At 41.6% G+C, this 11301-nt stretch overlaps 1 protein-coding gene across 1 annotated transcript in view; it reads right to left on the reverse strand.

Moving 5' to 3' along the window:
• Window positions 1–6997, reverse strand: part of LZTS1 (leucine zipper tumor suppressor 1) — a 69706-nt gene extending 62709 nt beyond the window's left edge. The window contains exon 1 of the mRNA XM_074209098.1: window positions 6865–6997. The gene's annotated coding sequence lies outside the window, so the exon portion shown is untranslated. The remainder of the gene's footprint in view (window positions 1–6864) is intronic.
• Between the last annotated feature and the right edge of the window lie 4304 nt (window positions 6998–11301).

Below are 11301 nucleotides of genomic sequence, written 5' to 3' on the forward strand. Positions count from 1 at the left end.
CCCCATCCTCCCTAAACTCCCTAAAACTGCCAACCAAGGCTCCAAAACCATATAGACTTTCCTGTGGTGAAAGTAAGCAAACTGATAAACTAATTCACATTATGGTGATAGTTATTTTGTTACCCTTCCCAGGGGGTTTCTTACATTTCAAAAGAAGAACAAAAGGGAGTTGGGGGAGCAAAGGTGGATTTCCCGTATGGTGGTACCTGCATGTGGGAGAGCTTTAGAGTGAGGGTATGAATGTGTTCCTGGTGGTTCTAATACCATGTCTCTTTGGTTTTATGATTGGTAGTCTATGGCCTCGAGGAATGCCACAATCATTTGACTGTCTCTGAAACAGCAAAGATGTTGTGAGTATGTGAGAGATTGTCTATGAGGTCATATGTGTGTCCTTATGTCTTGGCTTCCGTTTATCTTTTACCACTTTGGAACTATTCAATTGGTGATCTGGGCAGAGAGGCTCTTTATTGCTTTTGTTTCAGGTACTAGACTTCACCCACATCACATCTGTTCAGAATTCAATTTACTCTTATTAAGAAAAATCACCTATTTGGCCTAATTGGAATAATTAGCTGGGTGGGCTACTAACTACCCTCTGTCTGTTTTTATCTCTTCTGTCTCTTCACACCTTTCCCATCCTCCCCCTCTCTCTCTTTTCTCATCTCTTCCTTTCCCTTCCCTAGGTATCCTTTCCACTATTGAGTAATAGATTCTATCAATGCTCTGCCATCTCTTTAAATTGATCTTAAACACTAGCTCATGAAGGGGAAAAAAAACACTGACCAAATGATTTTAGGAATTAATTGGGCATTAGAAATCAGGAATTTGTTTTGGTATTAGAAAAGTAGAAGAAAAAACTGAGAATGAAGTAAACTATTATTTTGGTAAAACTTCAATTAGAAATGCATAGGCTCAATATTTTGGATGTGGACTATTGGACAGTTTGTTTTTCTTCAAGAGCTAAATAATGTTTAAGAATATATTTGAAGAAATGACAGAGCATGGATACATTCCACTGCTCACATAGGGAAAGGGTACTTGAGGGAAAGGAAAGAAAGAGAAGAGAAAAGAGGGAAGCATTGAATTAGTTGAGGAGAAAGTGCTAAAGAAATCTAGGGACTAAATGAGATTTCAAAGAGGAAATGCTTAACCTACTTAAGAGACTGAGTCCATCTTTAAACTGTAAAGGAGCAATCCCTCACTACCACTTTAGTATGCTAATTTAAAATCTTGCTTATCTGCCTACTTGGATAAAGTTGGTTAGCCTATTTTCTCTATTCAAATTATCATCTGGGTGATTAACTAACTACCTGCAAGAAGGCTAGACACTGTCCTTGTGCTCTAGGAGTTTATAATCTAGTAGAGCCTGTGAAAGTATAAAGGTCTTTTAAATCCAATTTTTAATCTAATTTTTTCCTCTGATGTCATGATATTAGTTAGTCCACATGCATTACTTAAGCTCTAACTGCCTGGCACATTACTAGGCACTGGGGATAAAAAAATAAAAATGAAAGGCAAAAATCCTGTCCCTGCCCTTAAAATGTTCATATTCTAATGGAGGAATGAACATGTAAATAAATCAGTTAGAAGTATCCCAATATGTATGATTAATGGGGAGAAGAGGAATGAAGCCAGGAGAGGCCTCTTGCAGAAGGTGGGATTTGAGCTGAGGACGAAAAGAAGCCATGAAAGTCTTGAAGTGAAAGTGAATAAGAGGATCAACAAGCATAGTTTTGAGGGATGCAAAGGCAAGGAGTCTGAAAAAAAGCAAGGGGAGTCCAGGAAAATCACAAGGAGTCCAGAAAACCAGTGAATCCAGTGTAGCTGTATCATAGAATATAGAGGGGAGCAAAATATGTGAAACCTGGAAATGTAGGAAGAGGCCAGGTTGTGGCCTTTAAATACCTGAGGGCTTTCTATTTGCTCCTTAGATTATAAGGAGCTACAGGATTTTATTGGCAGTTGAATGAAGGATGGGTTGGAGTGGGGAAAACCATTTAGAGTTAGATAAAACCAATGTCATGCAAGTGGTGATGAGGACCCAAACTCCAATGGGGAGGTGACATAAATTAGAAATTTTGTGAAGGCAGAAATAAGATTTGAAAATAAATTAGGGAGTGGCTAGGTGGCATAGTGGATAAAGCACTGGCCTTGGAGTCAGGAGTACCTGGGTTCAAATCTGGTCTCAGATACTTAATAATTACCTAGCTGTGTGGCCTTGGGCAAACCACTTAACCCTGTTTACCTTGCAAAAACCTAAAAAAAAAATTAGTTATGTGGAGTAAGTATGAGTGTCTGAGTGACTGGGAGAATGTTGGTGCCTTCAACAGTAATAGTAATGTTTGGGCAAAAAAGGAAAGTTTGGCGGGGGGGGGGGGGGGGGAATGAGTTTTGTTTTGGAAATGCTGATTTTGAAATGTCTACAATGTGTTCACTGGATTCTACAAGGCTATGAAAGTAACAAGAGCTCTGGTAGATCCTACCACATCTTCATGAATAAGTTTGAGGATGGGCTGATGGAACACTGAAATGCTAATCACCAATATGGCCCTGGGGGATGAAATTTTTGACTACAGCAACACAGGAAAACTTAATAAATTATAGAGGAGTTTTTTTAAGTTATTGCTGTTTATTTTTTCCAATTACACATAGAAATAGTTTACAACATTCATTTTTGTAAAATTCTCTCTCTCTCTCTCTCTCTCTCTCTCTCTCTCTCTCTCTCTCTCTCCCCTCCTTAAGATAGCAAGCAACCTGATATAGTCCAAAGTACACTGTTGAAGGGAATACTTACACACCAAGGACATCATAAATGAATGGAGTAGGTGAGATTTTTACATATTTAATATTACCTAAATTCACTTGAATCCAGGTTGAGCAGTTTTGCTAGACAGAATGGAAATCAAAATATGACTCCAAAGGTAACCTGAAGGAGCAAGGACCTTTGTTGTCCCAGTGCCCATCTAGATCATTTTTTGCTTTCAGCAGGCGAGTCTGAATCCTTTAACTCTCATAGAAGACTCCTATGATATCCTAAGTAATTAGTTGCTGCCCTCACCTCTAGGTAGCTACTTCAGAATCAAGAGGTTGAATAGAACAAATTTGAGATCTGTCTTCATGTGGTGGGAAGAAAACAGAGACTTTCTTCCTTGGAGAAAAATTCCTACCTCAACACAATCAGGATGGATTTCCTCCTTGACTATCCATATGTATTGAGCATCTAGTATATTCTCTACTGTCAAGGAACTTACAATTCAGTTGAGTCAATAGGTTGATCGATTTGCATGGAAAGTGAGCCTTTCCTATGCCTCTAGGACCATTCTTCCCATTCTTCAAAGCCCAACTCCTCTATGAAGGTTTCTCCCATTACTCATCCTTCAGGAAGTGTTTGTGTGTGTGGAGTGGTTTTAAAAGTGCTTTCCTCACAATTATCCATCTACTTAGTGTCATTTTTAGCACCCCCATTTTATGGACAAGGAAACCAAAGTTCAAAGAGTGCTTTGTGTAGGATCAAGAAGTAAATGTCAGAGTCAAGACTTAAAAGCAAATCCTTATCTTGGAATCAGAAACTGGAGTTCAAGTTCAGCTAACTGTATGAATTTCAGTTTCTAAGGGTCTTAATTTTTCATTCTTAAAAATGGGGATGATAATGCTTTACTATCTGCCTTCCAGGATGAAGTGAAATTACATATGCAAAGCAGTTATAAACACACAGATTATGTAGATATCGATACTACTACTTAAGGTCATACAGACTTTTCCCTTCAATGAACTACCAATTTCTATCATTTTTTTTTATTGTCCCAAAAGAATTCTAAGTTTCTTGACAACAGGGACTATCTTACATGTTCAATATACATTGATTAGTCAAGAGAGATAGAGTCAAAACTCTAATATCTCATCTGTCTCAATTTTTGCAAATAAGGAAATTGAAGAGGTTATATAACTCCTAGTCTCATAGTAATTAAGGGTTAAATTTCATCAAAATCTGATACAAAAGTCCAGTAGATTTTCCATTATACCATCCTACCTTTTAAGAATTGGGAAGTACAAGACCAGGAAGATGGATATGAAACACTTCTTTCCCCCTGATATTCTTTCTATTTATTAAAGGCTGGAATTTTGATACAGATAAGTTTGTTTTGGTTAAGGACTACTGTCTGCATTCAGATATCAGGGAGAAATAAGTACAGTGTTAGCTCTGTAGATTGAGGGAAACCTACAGCTGTTCACCATTTTTTTTAATGAGGCAGTAGGGTTAAGTGACTTGCCCAAGATCACACAGCTAGTAAGTATCAAGTGTCTGAGGCCAAATTTGAATTCAGGTCCTTCTGACTCCAGGGCCAGTACTCTATCTACTCCACCACTCTCTGACCTCCACAAGTACACAATTCTTCCAGGTCCTTTCTTACTTATTTACCCTCCTTTCCAGTAACATAGTAATAGTGCCTTGCATATTGGAGTTGCTTAATAAGTTTCTGGTGATTGACACTATATCTATAGCACCCCAACAAAAATAGAGAATAGGAATAAGAATAGGACCTGTGACTTCATTAGTACAGGAAACTCTCCACCATTATAGGCTAGCACTTAGAGAATGGCCTAGGGCACTGAGAGGTTAAGTGGACTTTTCTAGGGTCATGTGGCCAATACTTCTTAGGGTGGTCTTCCTCACCTAATGGTGCCTTCCAAGGAAATTGATATTATTCCTCCCAACTAAAAAAAACTCAATTCCACTTATAGCTATATGTAGAATGTGTCCTACTTGGTAGTTGCTAGGTGACCCTGAACAAGTAATTTTCCTTCCTGCCCCCCCCCCCCCGCAGTTCTTGCATCTATAGAATGAGGGTGTTCTCAAACCTATTTTTCCTGGACATTGTAAGATGGAGATAGCAAATGAAATAGCAGCTAAGGAGTGCCCTGAGTTGCCCCATCAATAAGGTGTTCCTGCTAATTATTACATGTGCCCATCATCCATAGAATTCCAGCCACAGAATATATTGTCTTCTTCCTTTGAGGCAAAACCCTTCTTTCCATACCCTGTTCTAAGAACTCTGATGTTAGTGATCCATTTCTTTTTTGTGTCTTTCTATAGCTCATTCTCTCTTTTTCTTTTCTCTTTCAGTCTGTCCCTCCTCTGTCTCTTTTTTGTCTCTGTCTCTCTCCCTCCTCTCTTTCTCTCTCACACACACTAAAGGCCATTTGCATACTTATATCCCTAGTCTTCCTATATGCACATCTGTATCTCCAGAACATAGAATTTGTTCTGTCCAGAAAGCTCCAGTTAAAAACACCCCTTTCTTCTCTCAAAAACAACCAAAAAACCAAAAGCAACAACAAGACCCAATCCTTCTCAAAAAGCCAAGTGAGAAGTTAGCAAACTGAAAGATTCATCTTGCTTTGGCTGTACATTCCCACAATTTGCCTACATGTTGGGCTGATCAGGAGACCCTTATCTAACGATGTTGCCTGCCAAGGACTCTTGAGAACTCAGCCCTCTTCCAAGAAAGTTTTCTGAGACTCCAGAACAAAGGCATTTTTGGGGAGTGAGAAGAAATGGATAGGGATAGGGTTGGAGAGGATAGAGAAGTAGTACACCCAGATATTCAGATGACAAAGGAAATCAGCCCTTCTACCTGGGAGGCTGAGGGCTCTGAAGCAAACAGCCACTGGCAGTTTCTTCAAGGGTCTGAGACAACCGTGGGTGAGGGAAAGTGTGGGCGAGTTTTACAGCAAATGGGTGTACGCCAGCCAGTCAGCCCCCACTCTCCAACCTTTGCATTTGGAGCAAGAAACTGGAATATCTCCACCTGTCTTGGTTTTTGCTTCCCTCCTCTCTGCTCCCCCTAGGTCTCCCCTACCCCACCCCCTTCTGTGGAGGGTTATTGTATTGTCTGTCTGATGTATGAGAGGGAAGCATGTGGTAGGGAGTGTGCGCCTCAGGGCTGCGTGTGTGAGAGAGAAAAGGAACGTGGCTTTGCGCTTATTTCGGGTCTCCGGCACCCCACTCCACCCCCCGCCCGCCTTTCTTTCTGTGTGTCTCCCTTCTCCCCGCTTCCCCCCTCTGTCTCCGTCTCTGACTCTTCTCTTTCTCCGCGTCTCTGTGTGCCTGTCTCTGTCTCCTCTCTCTCTCCCCGTCTGTGTGTGTGTGTGTGTGTGTGTGTGTGTGTCTGTCTATCTGTCTGTCCCTCCTTCCCTCCCGTTCCCCCACTCCACTAGTGCTTTGCCTCCGCTGTCGGCCCTAGATAGCCTGAAGCTCTGGGGAAGTCATCCCGAAGCCTCCGGTTCCTTGCCCTTTCTCTTCGCTTCATTCTCCCGTAATTCAGTGTCTGGGAAGAGCCAAGTTCGCCCCCAGCCCCTGCGCCCGCTCGCCAGGCAGCCCTGGTCCCGATGACAGTCCTGTCCAACCCGTAACGCTCCAGGCACTTGGCCCCGCGGCCGCCCTCGGCTCCTTCTGCAGCTGGCTGCCACCCTGGGCAGCCAGTGCTTGAGCTCCGGCCGCTGCTGCCAGTGTCACTCCGGGACTTTCAGGGACCCGGGAAGAGTCTCGGGACTGGAAAGAGAGGGAGCCCACCCGGGCAGGCGCACAGATGGGCACTGACAGATGGACAGACACACAGATAGGACAGGTCGGGGAGACGCACAGACAGACGGAGAGGAGCGCCCTGCCCTCAGAGGCAGGGAGATGGCTGCTATGAGCAGCAGCAGCCAAAGACTTAACAGAAGGTAACTAGATCCCGCACTGCCCAGACCTTACCCCCCCCCCCCCCAACCTCGACTTCGCCTTGGGGCTGATGAGGATTTTTGTTTAGGCTTTTCATTTCTGTCCTCAAGAGCAGCGGTCAGCGCTGGTGCCCAGCCTACCTGCTGGGATCCGTCCGCTGGTCACCTCTCTGACCCCTGGAGTAAAGAGCAGAAAAACTTTCAGTGTCTTCTCTAGCCCAGCCTCCCCGGACTCGGGCGCCGCCAGCCAGCCAGCACTGAGGGAAGCTTTCCCAGGGACCCAGCTCCTACAGGCAACTTGGCTCGCAGCCCAGCCTCTGTTCCTCAATCCATCCCCAGCTAGAGGAACCCCAGCCAGGCAGGCGGAGGTGGGGCTACCTCGCCGTACTGCCCGCTCATTGGCTAGGGCGGCAGCAGCGGCAGAGGTCCGGGAGCCCTTCCAGAAAGCCTTTGTTTCCTGCTTGACAGCTGTACATTTGTCAGGAATCCCCCCCCCCCCCAACTCTTCCCCTCCCTCCCCTCATCTCAAATATGCACCAACTCCATCCGCGCTCGCTCCCGTTTCCTTGCCCCAATGTCCCACTGCCACCCTCTGTAGTCTCCTCTCTTCATTCCGCTTTCTCCCTTTCACTTTCTTTGTGACCGTTTCTTTCTTACCCCCCCAGTCCCTTTCGCCAGCCCTTCTTCTTTCCTTCTTTTATAACTCCTTTTTTCACTTCCCCTTCCCCCACCCCATTTTCTAGTCATCTCTCTTACAGTTCTCTCTTTTCTCCTTACCTCATATCCCTCCAGGAAAAATGTTGAATTTTTCTGCTTATTGCCAAAACATCTCACCCTTTACCTTTTTGGATGGGGGACACCTTGGATATCAACAGAGCTGCTTCCTAACCCATTCTTCTCAGAGGCTAAGTTCTGGGTGAAAGGTCAAGACACAAGGAAAATCCCCATTTGGTTCCCTTCTCTTCTATTTTATTTAATTTACATATTTAATATAGAACTTTATTAAGCCCCCATGGCAAAGTGAATTTTTAATATCCGGGTTCTCAATGAGCTCATAATTTAATGGGAAGGAAAGAAATACAAAGGGGTGACCCAGGCAAAAGGCAAGAAGAAATTAGTGGAATTTTTTTTTCCTGGGGAGGTCATGGAGGGCTTCATGGAAGAGGTAACAGTCGAATTGAGCCTCGAAGGAAGGGAAAGACTTCAGGAAAAGAGAGAGGGACCCATTCCAAACAATGGGAAAAATTCATGCCAAAAGCTGAAAGGAGAAGAACGAACATTGGAGATAAAGCTATAAAGTAGAAAGGTTTGAATAACATGATAAAGATTTTATACTTTACTTTGGTGGGGTATGGGGAATCAATAAAGATTTTAAAGAAGAGGAGTGAATGATTATAGCAACACATTAGGAAGACTACTTGAATTAAGTGGTGTGAAGAATAGATTCCAAAAAGAAAAGACAGGAAGAGCAGTTAGGTAATTACACTAGTTTAAGTAAAAAGAGATGAGGGCTGGAAATAGGGTGGTTGTGATTAGAGTGGTATTATAAAGGTAAAAATGACAGAATTAAATTGAATCCAATTAATTGGCTGTATGTGGTAAAGGGGAAAGGAAAAAGCTGAGTGGTTATAAACCTGGGTTACTGGAAAATCAATCAACAATCAAAAAGTCATTTGTTAAGCACCTACTATGTGGCACAGGAGCTATACTAAGCACAGAGGATGTAAAGATAGAAGCGAATTAGTTCCTGATCTTAAAGACATTATAGCATCAACAGAAATAGAGAAGTTGATGAGTTTGATTTGGGGAATGTTAAATTTAAAATGCTAATAGACAATCTATTATGCTTTATAGAGAATTCTGCATATTTCACTTTATTTCATCCTAACAACAAATCTATGAAGGAAGTCCTATTATTCCCATTTGGCAGATGGAAAAACTAAGGCTTAAAGCAGATAAGTGACTAATTCATGGTCTAGAAACAGAATTTGAACCTGGGTTCTTCTCTTTCCAAGTCTATGATTCTTTTCACAACAACATGTTGCTTTTCTAAGTAAAGATATGAACAGGCATTTGTAAACATGAGCCTGGAGTTTCTGGGGAGATGCTGGAAATGAAGACATAGATTTATGAGTCATCTGCAAAGAAGTGATCATTGAAACCATGAGAGTGGGTGAGATCATCAAGAGAGAGGGTGTAGAGAGAAAAAAAGTGCTAAGGACAGAGATTTGGGGGAGGGAGGTTGGAGAAGTTATACATTGCTGAACCAGCAAAAGACAGAGGAATAGTCAAAAAGGAAGAAGATGAACCATGAGAAAATGTATTATCACAGAAGCCAAGGGGAGAGAGAGGACATTAAGGAAGGCATAGTCTACAGTATTAAATACTATAGAAAGTACGGAAAATTATATTTTAGAGCTAGAAGGGACCTTAGTCCAACCTTTTCAATTTAAAGTAGACAAGAATAGAAAACAAAGAGAGACAAACATACAGAGACACACACATAGAGACAGAAATAGAAGATTTATTAAATACTTACTTTGGGTTAGGTACTATGCTAAATACAAGTAAGCAAGACAATCCCTCTGCCTTTGAGGAATTTATATTCTAATGAGGAAAAAAATAACATACAAAGAGGAGAGGGAGGTGGAGACTAAGGGAGGGACCTTCAGGCTGTGGGGTGGCATGTAAATGACCTGGAAGTGTTATAGATAAGTGTTGCAAGATAAGCCAAATCTGGCTTTGAAGCCCCTGTATTTCTGGGGTGGTGGTGGTGGAATTCTAAGGATCCAGGGGAAAGAGGTAGTGCAGATAGATCAAGTGGAAATCACAAACCATGGAGATGATTGGGTTCAACATACCTGGGAAGACTAGAATAAAGGACCAAATTCATAAAAGATGAAATTTACTGTTGAAAATTATAAAGTCCTACCCTTGGATTAAAAAACTCAAGGGCATAAATATAGTATGGGGGAGATATAGCTAGTTAGTAATTCATATGGAAAAGAACTACAGAATTCAGTAGAATGCAAATTCAATCAATATGAGACAGCCACCCAAAAAGTTAACATGATTCTAGACTGCATTAATAATAGTTGACATTTATATATAGCTTTAAAGTTGGCAATTTGTTTTATATACCTTATGTCATTTAATTCATATTACAACCCTGTGAGGTAGGGACTCACATCCTCATTTTACAGATGACTCAAGCTCAAAGAGGTTATCACTGGTCCAGGGTCATACAGCTAGCAAGGGTTAGGGGTAGGATTCTAAAACCACTTCTCTACTGACTCTAAGTTCTGTTCATTTCTCACTGTAACTCACTGTCTTACACAATAGAAGCATAGCATTCAAAATGTGAGGGTTATCAAACTGCCATTCTCTGCCATTAGGTGGCTCAGTCAATAGAGTGCTGAGCCTGGAGTAGAGAAATCTTGAGTTTAAATCCAGCCTCAGATCCTTCCTAGCTGTGTGATTCTGGACAAGCCACTTAACCGCTACTTGCCTCAGTTTACTCATTTGTAAAATGAGCATCTAGCTCTCAGGGGGCATTGTGAGGATCGAATGAGATCATATTTATTGTTTGGCACATAGTAGGCACATAATAAATTCTTTTTACCTTCCCCTTCTTCCTTGTCCCTATTGATTGAACCATAGCTAGGGTACTACATTCAGTTCTGTGTGTGCCATATTTCAGGAAGGATATTGATAGACTGGAACACTTGCAGAGAAGAATGACCAGGGTGGGGACGAGTTTCAAGATTATGCCACCATATATATTCTGAGTGAGAAACCAGGAATATTTAAACCAGAGAATAGAAGATATGTCTTCAAGTATTTGAAGGCCTGCCATCTGGAAGAGGGATTAGACTTGTTTTCTTTCATCCCAGATGGCAAAACAAGGAGCAATGGTGGGAGTTGTGAAGAGGCAGATTGTGGTTCAATATAAGGAAGAAAAAAAATCAAAAAACTTGCTAACAATGAGAGCTGTCCAAAAGGAGATGGAGTTGCTTCATGAAGTAGTGAATTCCACATTCCTGGAGGTCTTAGAATGGAAGCTGAATCAACCCTTGGCAGTGTTCATTATTTTATGTTATGATATATTATATATCAAATACCATTATTTTATTATCAATTTTTCCTGACTAGGGTGGGATAGATGAGAAGACTTCTGAGATCCATTCAAATTTTGAGATTCCATGGTAAGTTTGCTGATGTTATTTTTACCTATTCCCTTTATATGTTGTTTTTTCTATCTCCTCTAGCTTCTATTAGTACAGGATCATAGAATTTCAGAATTTAGATTTTGGAAAAGGACACTGAGATCATCTAGTCCATGGGTTCTTAATCTTTTTTGTGTCCTGGACCCCTTTTACAGTCAGTCTGGTGAAATCTGCAGACCTCTTCTTAGAATCATGTTCTTAAATGCCTAAAATAGAACACATAGATTTATACACATACACACACACACACACACACACACACACACAGAGTTATTTTGAAATAAAGATATAATTCTTTTCCTCAATTCAAGTTTATAGACTTTCTGACGTCTATCCTTGAGCCCCAGGTTAA

The sequence above is a fragment of the Macrotis lagotis genome, chromosome 1, assembly GCF_037893015.1.
Source record: "Macrotis lagotis isolate mMagLag1 chromosome 1, bilby.v1.9.chrom.fasta, whole genome shotgun sequence".
In the NCBI taxonomy this organism is placed as follows: Eukaryota; Metazoa; Chordata; class Mammalia; order Peramelemorphia; family Peramelidae; genus Macrotis; species Macrotis lagotis.